A 9,817-nucleotide genomic window follows, 5' to 3' on the forward strand; every position below is an offset into this window, starting at 1 on the left:
CCTAGTGGAATGCTATAAATAGATAGTAAAGGCTTCAGAAAAATAACACTTTTCTTCTGACACTTTCTGATTCAGAAAACCTGAGCCTTTTCTCTCCCTATCTTTGGCTGACCCTTCTCTTTCTACTTCCCTCTTCAATTTCGAAAATCTTAGTGTATGAGTAGTGCCCACACACATCAAGTGATACCTCAATCATAGCGAGGAAGATCGTGAAGAAAGATCATCAGCATCAAAGATTCAGAGAAAGAGATCCAGGTTCAGATATTGATAATGCTCTGCTACAGAAAGGAATCAAGGGCTAAATATCTGAACGGAAGGAGTCATATTATTCAGCTGCACCCAATGTAAGGTTTCTAAAACTTTATGTGTGTTTATTTTATCGTTTTAGAAAGTTCTTATTTAGGATGTTAATCAACATACTTGTGAGTAGATCTAAGATCCTGGTTAAATAATTTCCAACAACTGGTATCAGAGCCATGATAATTGATTTACTTGCAAGAAATTTGGACTTTAAAACGATTGTTTGTATGTTTTTGGATGGTATCATGATTGATTGATGTTTGTAAATTTTCGTGAAAAATAATTGTGATTCTGTTTCTGGTATTATTTTTATTGGATAGTATGGAAAAAATTAAGCAAGTTAGCCTTTTACAGAACTCAATTTCGATTTTATTTGAATTAGTTATGAATTTTTGAAGATTTGAAAAAATCGGGGCTCTGCTGAAATTTTCCTGCGATCGCAAATCTGTCCGTACAGTTCACAATTTTTTTGTTTTTCTTCGATTTTTCATGCTTTTTCATGGAATTAACTTGCGAATTTTGGTATAGTTTTGTATTTATACTATTACTATTCCTAATTCAATTCTAATTATCTTTTTGAATTAATTTAATATTTTTTAAATTTAATTCAAGATATTAGTGTAATTTGAATTTGAATAGAATTAGTATCTATCTTCTTGCTTAAAAATCTATCTTATTTTAAATTTAAAAATAAGTATTTATAATCATGTAATTTTTAAAATGATATAAGATATTTTGCTAATTTTTTAAATTTTGTTATTTTATTTATTTAAATTACATTTAAAATTTAAAAAAGATATTTATTTATCTTTTCTGATTTTTTATTTAATTTTTATTTATAAAATAACATTTAAAATTTAAAAGTAGTTAGCAAATTTTTGAAATTATATTTAGGTTGGTTGAAACCTAATTTTTCAAAAATTGTAGGTTTAATTTTAAATTTAAATTTTTTAAAATTTCGAATTTTTCAAATTTTTTTTTAAATTTTTCGAATTTTTTTTTATTATTTAATTAATTATTTTCGAAATTAAATATTTAATTTAAAATTAAATAAATCCTACATCCAACTATCCAGCTAACCTTGTTGCAGGAGTATGTGTTTTAGCTTATGTGTAAGTTTTCAAAACCTATTATTACTTGATTGCAAATAGCCATGGTTACTTTTTGTCAGATCTAATGATCTGATGGCTCCCTTGGTCAAGATAATAATTTGTAACAGGTATATTTACAATCTTCTTTCATCTGTGTATGACCTAGCAACATGATAGGACCCATCCAAAGTGTGCCTGTGTGAGCCTATGTGTTTAATTTGATTATAGATACATATAGGTTGTTGTTGCTAAAATAAATTATCATAGTTCTTGATAGAATTTATTTAGCCCCATTTAGTTATTGGGCTTATTCAATTAATAACAGTTGTTCTTATTAAGGTTAAATTCCTCTCTTTTGGGCCTTGTGTGAGAGTTGGGAGCCATAGAAGTGGGTACGACATACTGAACCCAACACCCCCTCACATGAACCACCCCAATTGTGAAGGCCCATTTGCCTGATTTGAACAACTGTACTAGGTTAATTACACTAGTTTAACCTAATAAAATTGATTAGCAACATAATTAATTTCATTTATTTTGAAATTAATTTAAGAAAATTATAGTTTAAAGAATTCTTTATTCTAAGCTAAACTATATGTATTTTCTTGTATTTAATTAAATATAGAATTATAACCATCTAGATTCTTTCTGGAACTTAATTTAAATTTTTCATTAAATATTCTTATTTAAGTTGATATTTAGTTATCTACAACTAACCAACTTAAATCTGAATATCTTTTGAATTTCAAATTTCAAAATTAAGTTGAGGAATTTTAGGCATTGGTTATTAAGATTCTTTAGATATTTTTTAAGTTAATATCTTTTCGAATATTAACTTAAAATGGAATATTTTATATATTTTTTAGGTTAATATCTTTTCCAATATTAACTTAAAATGGAATATTTTTGAATTAAGTGGTTACAACTTAATTTTTGATATTTAATTAAATTTAAATTTGAAAAATATTTAAGTTCTAGATTTTTTCAAATACAACTTAAATTAGATATTTTTTTTTCCAAATTTTGTGGAAAAGATACTTAGTCAAATAAGATATTTTCTAGATAGTAATTTCTAGACTACTTATTATTTCTAATATTAAATAGGAAAATATTATACATTGTGAAATTAATTATTTATATAATTAATTTTGGTACAATTTATTTTAAGTATATTTTTCCTAGTATTAAACTAGAGATTAATAATTAAGCATTCTCTACTCTTTATTATTTATTTCTTGAATTTAATACATTTAATTACTTTGAAAATTAAATATCTAAGTTGATTTTTATCATCATACTTAAATATTTCCTTTTCATGACATTTAATTAAATAGAAAATTATTTTTAGTTGAAATTTATTTTTTCAACTAAATTTAAATAATTTTCAAAATATATTTTTTCTTTATTTTATTAATCAATTTTCGAAATTGCATTTCTTAAATGCTAGAATTTCGAATTTTATCTTGAAAAATAGATTAAGTTGTAAATTAATTATTTATTTTAATTAATTCTTGGATCAACTTAAATCAATGATTTTTTCATTTATTGATTAATTTAAAATAAATTGAATTAAAGTATATTATTAGAAATTGAATTAATTAGTCAAAGGAAAATCTAGATAGATGATATTTTTGCTTGAAGTATTTTTCTAGTCTATTTTATTAAATAGAAAATTAATATTTAAGTTGATTTTCATCATCATACTTAAATATTTGAAATTTTTCTTATATATTTAATTAAATAGGAAAATTATATTTTTTGTTGTAAATTAATTTTATTAATTAATTTTGGGCCAACATTAAATTAGAATAATTTTTCCAGGATTTATTTTTTATTTTAATATGCATTTTTCGAAAATTATATTCTTATATACTTTAATTTTTCGAAATGCAATATATATTTATAGAAAATTAAATTTGAGTTGTAAATTAATTTAAATTAATTTTGTAACAACTTAAATTGAATATTTTTCTAAATATTTATTGGAAATTATTACTAAGATGGAAATAATTCATGTTATTTTCATATCCATTTAAGTAAAATTTATAAATATTAAACTAAAATTTATATTTAGAATTTTTCATTCTAAATTGGAAATTTTAAATAAATATATATTTAAAATAAATAAATTAAATAAAGAGAATCAAAGAAAATACAACTCACTTTAAATAATGAGCTTGATTATTATTAAGATATTCGATCTCCATTGTTGGTCTTACAAAAGTTAAATGTTTTCAATATAACCTCGAGACGCTAGACTTCGTCCCCCTATGGATGGTTATTCGTTGAACGCATTTAACACCGTAAGATTTCATTTGATAAGTGTTTTGTGAGTTTTCGTCTCTATTTAGACTCTCCCCTACGATGACTACTTAGAGATAAACTCATAAAACATGAAACAATGGTGGAAGCTCATAAAATGAGAATAACCTTGACTCTCGCCTACCGGGACAACGTTGGATTCTTATTTTGATCGAATAAAAGGTTGCTAGAATGGTTTCTATTTTAGAAGAGCTGACAACTCTATTCAATAAATGATGCTTTGACTCTCGCCTACCGGGACACTGTATCAGTCTGTTGAAAACCTTGGAAATTATTTAGGATTGTATATTTTAGTATTTTCACTAGTCATTCCTACTTGCTATATGCTTATAATTTCTGAATTGTGTATGAATTTATATTGAACCATGTTATTTTCTGTTATTAAGTTGTAGTTTAATTTCGAATCTTCATTGTTGGTCTAACATGTTTGTTTTTCTAATGAGATAAATCCCTAATGGATTTTCACCATTAGACATACATAATAATGTTAGATCTCGAAAGATAAATATTGTATATACGACATCTAGCTGTTCATCAATTGATGACACCTTAGACTAGTATTTTTACAATATGAAACAAGAAGATTACATAAATAAGATTACTTTGTCTTTCGCTAATCGAAGCATCGTTGGATTCTTATTTATAAACGAAATTATCCTAATTCCTCTTAGCTTATTCATTTCGAATTAGCTTCAAAACATATCATTGGATGAATGGTCTATAAATCATTTCATGTCATTCTATATTTTTTCTTAAGAAATTTAATGACGCACATGATTAAAACTGACATAAATCCTATTCCCAATTGATATAAATCCTCAATCTTAGACATCTCCTACTTGTATGGGCAAATCTGACATAGAGTTTGTATTAGTAGTGGTGGTCCAAGAAAGAATTACTCATTATATTTGGTTGAATTTAAGTCTTTGACTTTAATTTTAGAATCCAAACAGAAATTTTCTTATATTTCTAATTCCAGAATACAATACAGTTACACTTTCTCAAGTGTTTAATATCCATCTTCTATTAATGGATTAAAACTGTATGGAATATGAGTTAGGTATTCTGTGACCAGGATCCACTTGCAGTATTCTAAGAACTCTTTGATGTAACTAAACCTATGTCATCAATAGACACTACCATTCTTTTAATCTATGGCATTTGTATCTTGTTCATAGTGGATTTGACAAGATCAATCTCTGCAAAGAGTTAATATGCCTATATCCACTGAGTTCATCTCATTCGCAGATGGATGTACATTCAGGGGTGGATATGAGTTTTTCGTTGTATTCTTATAACGATAACTCTAGATTATACCTTTTAGCAAAGAAATTTGAAATGTTTGAAAAATTTCATTAATTTCTAGCAATGGTTAATACCATTAAGGTAAGTGGTTAAAGATCTTGCGAACTGATAGGGGTGGAGAAATAGTTAGTAGATATGCAGTTCAAAGATCATTAAATTGATTTTTGAATTATATCCAAACTTACCTCCCCAGAAATTTCGAGTTGCATGTTGATGATTAGTTAGTAGTCGTTGCCTAATTCCTTCTATGGTGATACAATTTCAGAATGATGTAATGGTTGTATACTTAATGTAAATCATTACTAGATTCATGGATGACCTAATCAAAATCTTAAGAAAAGCTAGAACTGTTAACCATGGTTTGTTAGCTATTCTAAGTGATTAGGGGTGGACTATCCCATTGTCAATAGATAAGAAAGTGTTTGTTCAAACAAATACTACTTTTCTAAAAAAAATGACTAAGTCTGAAAAACAAGTAGCAAATAAAGGAGATATTTATTTCTTGATTCCAAAAGTGTTCTATCATCTTATATAACATATGATGATCCCACTGCCTCTGTTGTCTTGTCACAACCGAAGAGATCAATACCATTTAGTTTTCTTAGACATAATTCACGGTGCCTTGTCGTAGTGGGAGAGTTTCTAGGAACTCACCTTCTTATGACTTGGGAGACACTAGTGATTAAAATCCATTGTGAGTTTAAACAAGTAATGGATTGTCAAGATAAGAAAGTAAGAAGAAAGCCAATAGAACTATGGTTTAATCCATTCACATGGAATAACCTAAAGTTTTCTATTACAAGGACATAAAAGGAAATTTTAGTTAATAAGTCTATTCTATGGACTTAACAAACTTCCTGTTCCTAGTATTATAGGTTTGAATTTATCTAAACCTATGGCTTGTGGTATACCTGGTAATTACTTACTCTAATGCAAGCAACTTACTTTAGTAAGATGCTGAAGCATTTTCTTTCTAATGGCAATCTATAGAAGCTTCACAACTTCTTAGACATAGATTTTATTTATCTAAGGAAAAGTCTCTACTATTCCAGAAAAGATAAAGCCATGAAAGAATTTCTTATATCAACAGTGAGAGGTCTTAGATATGCTTTTGTATGCCTTAGACCAGACACCTGCTGTTGAGTTGGAGTAATGAGTAGGTATCAGATTAATCCAGGAGAAAAACATTGGAAGACAATCAAGTAAATCTTAAGATTAAGAAGAGGAACTATATGTTAGTCTATAAGGGTATGTTTAAAACTCTTAGACTACACCATATCAGATTTCAAAATTTGCCTTTGTGCTAGTAAATCTTTCTGATAAGATGGTGGTTACTCTGGGGGTGGAATAGTGATTTTGGAGAAGTGTAAAAACCTATCTGAAGTCTCTAGGTCTACCAGAGAGGGACTGAATGTTAATGTTGCAGGAAAGGTACTTATTCAGTCTAAGGAAAGTTCTATACATCTTTGGCACCATTCCAAATTGCCTTAAACTACTAGTGTTAATTTCCTGATTAACCAAAAGTAGTTGCCAAAGATATAGAATCCAGTATCCCAAGAGAGTAGACATATAGAGAGGAATTTCACATTATCAATGATTTTGTGATTAAAGGAAGAGTAATGGTGGAGAAAAGGTTGTGGTTAATTCAACCTTTTAGATCCTATTACGAGGAGTTTACTACTACTACACTTGATTTGTATATCAAGGTGTTGAGATTATTTGAAACGCACTTTTTGTTTTATATTAGTGCAAGTGGGAGTTTGTGGGGTTTTATGCCCTAAATAAAACTCATTTCAATATAATCAGATTTACTTATTAATATAGATCAGAAATAACATTTAATGTTGCATGGTTCACATGATTTACTTCATGATTATATGTATATAATGTATAAATTCATCTGAAACCCTTTTCACATACTTGATCCTGTTTATTGTGCTGTCAACACATTGGAAAGTAAACATGACTATGTGAATAAAGTTTCCTAGATTTATCAGACACAGGGTTTTACTGATATGATAATCTACAACAAGAGTTTACTTGTATTTGGAGAAATACTATGTTCTTTCCAGAACATTGGTTAAAGTAAAGCTCAGGTTGGATGCATGGACTATGCATCGGAAGGGACCGATATTGAACTTTGACTTAGATTTAATTAAACTTACCGTAAAATCTATTCAAGTCAATATCGCCTAGTTGATCCTAGATCAAATGATCTTAATCCTGTTATGTTTAGGCTCAATCTTGAAAGGCTATTCGTGTTCCTTGAATTGTTAGTTAAGCCTACTTTTAGGTCAGGGTGATACGTACTTTTTGGGAACACGGTAGTGCAATTGAGTGGGAGCGCTAGCATAAACATGGAATCTATAGCTTCTATCTGGCGAATAGTAAGCAAAGGATGATCACCTTCAAGCTTGACCAAACGAAAATAAATGGTGGAGATCTCATTTCACATAAGCTGAAATATCATTTATACGGGGTCAAGTGTTTTAAGGATAAAATACATAGTAGGGTGTTACGGTAATTTAATCCCTTTACTGTGTAGATCATTCATATAGAGGATCATTGATCAAATTAGGATTATAACAATGGATAACTAATGATGTGTCTATATGGTGGAACATATAGAGCATTCTATATACTGAGAGTGCAATTCTAAGTTCTATGCGTGGATTCAACGAAGAATTAATAAGTTAGTGAATTTTAGTGCTAAATTCTTGATCTACTTATTGGAAGCTCGGTTATATAGACCCATGGTCCCCCCAATAGTTTAGATAATATTGCTTGTAAGACTCATGTAATTGGTTTTGATTAATCAATTATAATTCTCAAATTAGACTATGTCTATTTGTGAATTTTTCACTAAGTAAGGGCGAAATTGTAAAGAAAGAGTTTATAGGGGCATATTTGTTAATTATGATACTTTGTATGGTTCAATTAATAAATATGATAAATGACAATATTATTTAATGATTATTTATAGTTATTAAATAGTTAGAATTGGCATTTAAATGGTTGAATTAGGAAATTGCCATTTTTGAGAAAATCAGATACAAAAGGTGTTAAAATTGCAAAATTGCAAAAAGCAAGGCCCAATCCACTAAGTGTATGGCCGGCCACCTATTGTAGTATTTTAAGTTAATTTTTTCATTATTTTAATGCCATATAATTCAAACCTAACCCTAGTGGAATGCTATAAATAGATAGTGAAGGCTTCAGAAAAATAACACTTTTCTTCTGACACTTTCTGATTCAGAAAACCTGAGCCTTCTCTCTCCCTATCTTTGGCTGACCCTTCTCTTTCTACTTCCCTCTTCAATTTCGAAAATCTTAGTGTATGAGTAGTGCCCACACACATCAAGTGATACCTCAATCATAGTGAGGAAGATCGTGAAGAAAGATCATCAGCATCAAAGATTCAGAGAAAGAGATGCAAGTTCAGATATTGTTTATGCTCTGCTACAGAAAGGAATCAAGGGCTAGATATCTGAACGGAAGGAGTCATATTATTCCGCTGCACCCAATGTAAGGTTTCCTAAACTTTATATGTGTTTATTTCATCGTTTTAGAAAGTTCTTATTTAGGATGTTAATCAACATACTTGTGAGTAGATCTAAGATCCTGGTAAAATAATTTCCAACATCTATCCACTATGACCCATACTGAATTATACATTCCCGTTGTTCTAGGTAATCAAGTTATAAAATCCATTGCAATGTTCTCCCACTTCCACTCAGGAAGGATCAAAGGTTGCAGTAACCCTACCGGCCTCTGATGTTCAGCCTTGCTTTGCTGACAGGTTAAACACTTGGACACGTAGTCCACCATATCTCTTTTCATCCTGTACCACCAGAAGTAGAGTTTTAAATCCTGATACATTTTGGTGGTGCCCGGATGCAATGAATAAGGTGTGGTGTGAGCTTCATCAAGTATCTCTTTGTTAAGCTCATCAACATTAGGAACGCAAACTCAAGCTTTGTATAACAACATTCCACTGTTTGAGACTGAAAAGTCTCTAGGCCGACCAGCCATTACTTCATCTAGAACCTTAACTAGTTCAGGATCTTCCAGTTGTGCCTTTCTAATTCTCTCTAACAGACCAGACTTGAGTGTGAAATTGTGCAATTTCCCCACCACGAACTCAATCCCTGTACTAACCATTTCAGAAGCTAGTTGAGAGGCTATCATAATCGTGGTATAAACCTCCCGGGACCTTTTCTGCTTAAAGCATCGGCCACAACGTTGGCTTTTCCGGGGTGATACAGAATTCACAATCGTAGTCATTAACCAATTCTAACCACCTCCTCTGCCTCATATTAAAATCCTTCTGGGTGAAAAAGTATTTGAGACTCTTATGATCAGTATAAATCTCGCACTTTTAACCATAAAGATAATGTCGCCATATCTTTAAAGCAAAAACCACAGCAGCGAGCTCTAAATCATGAGTTGGATAGCGCTGCTCATAATCTTTCATTTGATGAGAGGCATAGGCTATGACTCTGTCAACTTGCATCAGAACACATCCCAGACCTTGTCTGGACGCATCACAATAAACCACGAATTTCTCTTGATCTGATTGCAAAGCTAACACCGGAGTTGTTATCAAGCGCTGCTTTAACTCCTGGAAACTTTTCTCACATTTATTAGACCATGCGAATCTCTAGTTTTTCTTCGTCAATTCGGTTAGGGGCATAGAAATTTTAGAAAATCCTTCGACGAAACGCCGATAATACCCTGCTAAACCGAGAAAACTACGAACCTCCATCACAGACTTTGGCCTCGGCCAATTCTTCACTGAT

Source organism: Cannabis sativa, chromosome 3 (genome assembly GCF_029168945.1).
Source record: "Cannabis sativa cultivar Pink pepper isolate KNU-18-1 chromosome 3, ASM2916894v1, whole genome shotgun sequence".
Lineage (NCBI taxonomy): Eukaryota > Viridiplantae > Streptophyta > Magnoliopsida > Rosales > Cannabaceae > Cannabis > Cannabis sativa.